A 6,000-nucleotide genomic window follows, 5' to 3' on the forward strand; every position below is an offset into this window, starting at 1 on the left:
GCATGGGACTTTGGGAGAGGGTTGAAGGGGAGGGGGAGACAGGGAAGGGAGCAGAGAAAAATGTAGAGCTCAATAAAAATCAATTAAAAAAGAAAAGCTGGCTAGAAATAAGCCAAGCTAAGGTCGTGCATTCATAAGTAAGAATAAGTCTCGGTTTATTTATTTAGGAGCTGGGTGGAAGGTGCCTAAGAATAAAAAAAATTAATTCCAGTTTGCACTCCTATCAGCAGTGGAGGAGTGTTTGTTCCCTTTGCTGCACATCCTCTCCAACATGATCATTCTGACAGGTGTAAGATGGAATCTCAAAGTTTTGATTCGCATTTCCCTGATGCTTAAGGATGTTGAGTGTTTCTTAACTATTTCTTAGCCACTTTAACTTCCTCTATTGAGAATTCTCAGTTTAAATCTGTATCTCATTTTTTAGTTTTATTAATTGTATTTTTGGTTTCTAGTTTATTGAGTTCTTTATATATTTTGGGTATTAATCCTCTATCGGAGGTGGAGTTGATAAAAAAAAAGCTTTTCCTATTCTGTAGGCTACCACTTTGTTCAATTAATGCTGTTCTTTGTCTTATGAAAGATTTTCAGTATCATGAGGCCCCATTTACTAATTGTTGATCTTAGTGCCTGCACTATTGTGTTCTGTTCAGAAGGCCTTCTCCTGAGCCAATGCATTCAAGGCTATCCCCCACTTTCTCTTCTATCAGGTTCAGCAGAACTGGTTTTATGTTGAGGTCTTTGACCCACATGGACTTGAGTTTTGTGCAGTAGGGATCTATTTGCATCCTTCTACAGGCAGACATCCAGTTTGATCAGCAATAATTGTTGAAGGTGTTGTCTTTTTCTCCAGTGTGTATTTCCAGGTTCTTTATCAAAAGTTAGATGCATATATATATATATATATATATATATATGCATATAATATATATATGGATTTATGTTTGGGTCTTTAATTCATTTCCATTCATCAATATGTCTGTTTTTATGTCCATATCATGCAATTGTTTTTTTTAAAGATTTATTTGTTTATTAAGTATACAGCACCAGATCTCATTATAGATGGTTATGAACCACCATGTGGTTGCTGGGAATTGAACTCAGGACCTTTGGAAGAGCAGGCAGTGCTCTTAACCACTGAGCCATCTCTCCAGCCCCATATCATGGGGTTTTTTAAACTGTAGCTCTATTCTGCAACTTGAAATCAGGGATGCCGAGTCCTCCAGCAGTTCTTTTATTGTTCAGGGTTGTTTTGGTTACCCTGGGTTTCTTTGGTTTTTCCATATGAAGTTGAGAATTGTCCTTTCCAGGTCTGTAAAAAATTGTGTTGGCATTTCGGTGGGGACTTCTTTTGTTTCCAAAGCAAACTACAAGAATAACCAAGTGATAAGTAATGAAGTTTAAAGTAGCTATAAGAACAGCAAGATTGCTGGGCGGTGGTGGCGCACGCCTTTAATCCCAGCACTCGGGAGGCAGAGGTAGGCAGATCTCTGTGAGTTCGAGACCAGCCTGGTCTACAAGAACTAGTTCCAGGACAGGTTCTAAAGCTGCAGAGAAACCCTGTCTCGAAAAACAAAACAAAACAAAACAAAAAGAACAGTAAGATTTAAAACCATAAGGGTGGGGAAACTGGTAAACTGGAAATTGAACTGGGAACAAGAAACATGTTCTGAAAGAGCCAGTCCTGGGGAGGTGGCCAGGTCTGGGTTCATGGAAGGAAGAGTAGGGTGTGTGTTGGCCCTTGCCCTAGAACTCCTCCTGTCAAGCACTTGCAGAGACATTTTGTAACAATGACAAGCTAGCACAGATCATCCAAAGAAACATTTACATCTTCTCTGTAGGAGTGTGAACCTTGTTGGGGCCCAGTCTTGACAACTTAGTATGTTCCCAGTTAGGGGCATGTGGATTAGAAGTGTTGGGCAAAATAGATAGAGATACAAAAGAAATACACAGACACAGGAGAGTACCGGGAGGGCAACTCACTGAATACTGAATTTGCCCGTGTTTATTTTTTATACGCTTTTATACCCCAATACAAAAGGGGGGAAAGAAGGTTAAAGACGGCTTTAACATGACACAAAGGACAACCAGAATAGTCACTTACTTCAATACTTGAGATATCAAGCCGTTGTTTCCTGAGTAAGGCATTTTGATATTTTGGACAGGATATGCAGCAAATACACCCTAGACCAAGTATCCTGTAGGCAGCTACTCCTTAGGTCAAACCTCCTATTTTAAAATGAAGGAGCAGAAATAGGCTTGAATTCTCTAACCTTTGGTCAGGGTGGAGCAGATCCATCTCTATGGGCCCTCTTAATGTCCAAAACCTAGGTCACAGTTTCTTGTTTGTAGCCAACTTTGAAAGAGGAAAAATAAGCTCAAAGTATCTGATCTTTAGTCAAGGTGAACAGGCTCATACCTGTGGGCCTCCAAAAACCTTCAGACTTGCTGCTGATCGTGGCTACAGGAAAGGCACAAGGTTCATCTGGAATGCTCCAATCAAGATTTTCTAGATTATTCTAGAGACAGGCACTAAAGGAGAACAGTTGCTTGTTGGGCCCTGCTCCTCCCTGGATTGGGTAGAGGCTGAGTCTTGTTCCTTTTCCCTCTTCCTGGGGGGCTCTGTTTTCACAGCCAATGTTCTTTCTGGTTCCCTTCACAGAATGTGACCCTCAGGTGGGCCTGGCATCCTAACCTGAGAGCCAGCTCCCAACCCCGGCTGAAGGCTTGGCTGAAGCAGCAGCCTCTCTATTCAGCCTTCTTGGAGTGAGTATGGCCTTGGTAACACTACCTCAAAAACGTTAATTGATTAAATTTTTTAAAAGATAAATGAAATTAGCAGCTCCATTTCTCTTTGCTATTCTTCCCTCATATATTACATCCCAACATCAGTTTTCCCTCCCTGCCCTCCACACCTCCCCTCTCCCCAAGATCCATCCTCCCTCTGTCTCCCCACAGAAAAGAGCAGGCCTCCCAGGGAACATCAACCAAACACAGTATAATATTACAATATGCTGCTATAAGACCAGGCACATACCTCATCTCAAGGCTGGATGAGACAACCCAGTAGGAGGAAAAGGGTCTCCTAAGGAGGCAAAAGAGTCAGCAACTTCCCCTGCTCCCACTGTTAGGAGTCCCACAAGAACACCAAGCTACTCAGTCATAGCATATATGCAGAGGACGTAGGTCAGACCCCTACAAGCTCCCTGATCTCTGTGAGCGCCCATGAGTCCTGGTCAATCGATTCTGTGGCCGGTGTTCTCTTGGTGTCCCTGCCTCCTTTTGGTTCCTCCTGTCCTTCCTCTCCTTCCTCCCCAGGACTCCCCAATCTCTGCCTAGTGTTTGGCTGTGAGGCTGTGCACCAGCTCCCGTCAGTTGCTGGATGAAGTCTCTCTGGTCTCTTTGCTAATGATTCTGCTAGGCTCTGGTCCCAGAACACTCCGCAGGCAGGACCAGCTGTATGGTGAAGGTTTTGTGATTGGGTTGGTGTCCCAATCTCTCCACTTGCCTGATTACAGAAGATGGCCAGTTCAGGCTCTGTGTCCCCTATTGCTTGAAGTCTTTGCTAGGGTTACTCTCGTACATTCCAAGGAGTTTCCCTTGCACTAAGCTTCCAACTAGCTCCCCAAATGCTCCCCCAATTTCAGTCATTTCTCCCAGCATTTACTTCCTACCCCATTTGATCCCTCCTGTTCCTAACCCATCCTATTGGAAGATCCTGCTGCTGAAGGTCAAAGTTCACCATGTCCAAATAGCTCTCTAAGCTCAGTGTAGCATGGAGGACTCCCTTCACACAGAACTCCCTCTCTACCCTATGTGGATTGTGTCTTTAGGCCCCTGTGCCTGACCTTATTTGGAAATTGACCTTGAGCTTGGGTGCCTGACTCATCTTAAGTGTGACCTTTGAAACAGTTCCCTGAAAATGCTCCCCCTCACCCCCTGCCACCCACGTGGTAACTAGGTGCTGTGCTTCAGCTGTGGAATAAAACCATACCGCCAAATGCAAATGAGGTGATGCCTCAGCCGTTGTACCATCCTATATATTCCTCTCACCCGGAAATAGAGTTGAGCTGTCTCACTGAAGCTGACTTCCGGGAGGCTATTTCCGTCATACTCACAGAGTCCTCTGAACTCTGCTTGCCACTTCTCCTCCCTCCTCCCTCGCAGACCAGGGGGCCAACCATCCCCAAGGAGGAAAGAGACCCACACAGTCCACCCACAAACTCTATCCTATTTCCCTTTCCTGGGGAGATATTTGCACTCCCCTCTTAAGCCCTCCTTGTAACTTAAGCCTCTCTGGGTCTGTGGATTAGAAAGTGGGGGAAAGCCTTGAACACATTGGCACAGGAGACAAATTCCTGAACAGAAGACCAAATTCATAGCCACTAAAATCAGCAATTAATAAATGGGACCTCGTAAAATTGAAAAGCTTCTGTAAGGCAAAGGACATCATCATCAGGATGAACAGGGAAAGATTTTCACCAACCCCACATCTGACAGAAGGCTAATATCCAAAATATAAAAAGAACTCAAGAAACTAGATGTCAACAAATAATCCAATTTTTAAATAATCCAAACCAAATAATGCAATTTTTAAAATGAGGTGTAGACGTAAACAGAGACTTCTCAACAGAGGAAACTCAAATGGCCAAGAAACACTTAAAGCAATGTTCAACACCCTTAGCCATCAGGGAAATGCAAATTAAAACTATTTTGAGATTCCATCTTACACCTTACACAAGTGACAGCTCCTTCTGGCAAGGACATGGAGCAATGGGAACACTCCCCCACTGCTGGTGAGAGTACAAACTTGTTAAGCCATTCTGGATATCAATGTGGTGGTTTCTCAGAAAATTGAGAACTTATCTACCTCAAAGCCCCAGCTATAGCATTCCTGGGCATATACCAAAGAACACTCCATTCTACCCAAGGATACTCACACAATTATGTTCATAGCAGCTTTATTCATAATGGCCAGAAAATTGGGACCAACCTAACCGCCCCTCAACCTAAGAACGGATATTTACACAATCGAGTATTACTCAGCTATTTAAAACAATGACATCAGGAAATTTGCGGGCAGATGGATGGAACTTGAAAAGAATCATCCTGAGTGAGGTAACCAGACCCAGCAAGACAAACACGGTATGTACTCACTTATAAGTGAATATTATAATTTCTGTAATTTCTTGAAGAACAAAATCACAAGTAAATAGACAAACTAAGAAAAATTTTAAAAGACTCAAGTAACGAGAAAGAAGGAAAAGAGAATGTAAGAAAGCAAAGACGTGAAAGAGGAGAAACAGTCACGAGATATAATGTCTGTTTCTTTATGTATATTAGCGCTTGGTCTACATAGACATCTGTACACCACAGGCTTGCATTGCCCATAGAGGCCAGCAGAGGGCACCAGATCCCTTGGAACTACAGTTTACAGAGGCAGCGAGCGATCCTATAGATGCCGGGAATTAAACCCAGGTGCTCTGGAAGAGCAGCCGGTGCTCTTAACTGCTGAGCCCTCTCACTGGCCCCGTTTGCTCTCCTTTTATTGGTAGTCTGTAACTCCTCTGGTGCCCACAGAAGCACTGGACTGAAGTTAACTGACGGACACTGCTAGGTCCCCTGAGTGGCTTCTAAGCACACAGACTGTGACAAAACTTTTTTTGTCAAATAGTTGAACGTGGAGACACCAACCAAAAACGATTCTAAACAGTGACTCCGCACAGGAGTGGTCTAGTGACCTTGCTCATCCTCTCCTGTCCCGTTTGCGTCCCCCTCCACCGTATTATTTGCCACCAAAAGCTCTAGCAACAGTCAATAAATACTCCCTGTACCTAGCTTGATCATGAAAAATACGCAATAGAATATTTTCTGGGACAGGCAGGACATAGAAGTTGAGTTCCATTCTCAACAATGCGAAGATTCATCATGAGCAATAAACCATGCCTATCCAGAGGTGGAATTCTTGTTCATCTAAAAACATGCACCATGACGAATGGTGGT

The sequence above is a fragment of the Arvicola amphibius genome, chromosome 4 (genome assembly GCF_903992535.2).
Source record: "Arvicola amphibius chromosome 4, mArvAmp1.2, whole genome shotgun sequence".
Lineage (NCBI taxonomy): Eukaryota > Metazoa > Chordata > Mammalia > Rodentia > Cricetidae > Arvicola > Arvicola amphibius.